The following is a 486-nucleotide window of genomic DNA, read 5'->3' as shown; positions in this document are numbered from 1 at the left end:
AGCAGCAGCCCTTCACTTATTCTTCCAACAAAGCTAGAATAGCTTTCGTTATGAGTTTGCTTTCGGGGAAAGCGTCCGCCTGGGCTGTAGCGCTGTCTGGTGGAAACTCCCCCCTCCGTGAATCCCTGGCGTTATTCACCACAGAAATGCTGCGCGTTTTTGATCACCCCCTGCAGGGGAAAGAGACAAGTAACCGCCTGCTCGCCTTACGCCAAGGTTCTGATCCAGTCTCGGCTTACTCCATCGACTTCCGGATTCTGGATGCAGAGTGTGGGTGGGACGAGAAGGCTCTCACTGGGATTTATTACCGCAGCCTCAGTGAGGACATCAAAGATGAACTGGCGGCTCGCGACGAAACATCAAGTCTGGAGGAGCTGATTTCCCTCTCCATCAGACTGGACAACCGCCTTCGTGAGAGACGCAGGGAAAGAGCCGGAGGATCACCGTACTCTAGCAGCTCCTCTCCGCTCGAGCCTCGTCACCTGC

This window comes from Oryzias melastigma, unplaced genomic scaffold (assembly GCF_002922805.2).
Source record: "Oryzias melastigma strain HK-1 unplaced genomic scaffold, ASM292280v2 sc00505, whole genome shotgun sequence".
NCBI lineage: Eukaryota > Metazoa > Chordata > Actinopteri > Beloniformes > Adrianichthyidae > Oryzias > Oryzias melastigma.
This window is presented reverse-complemented; position numbering follows the sequence as displayed.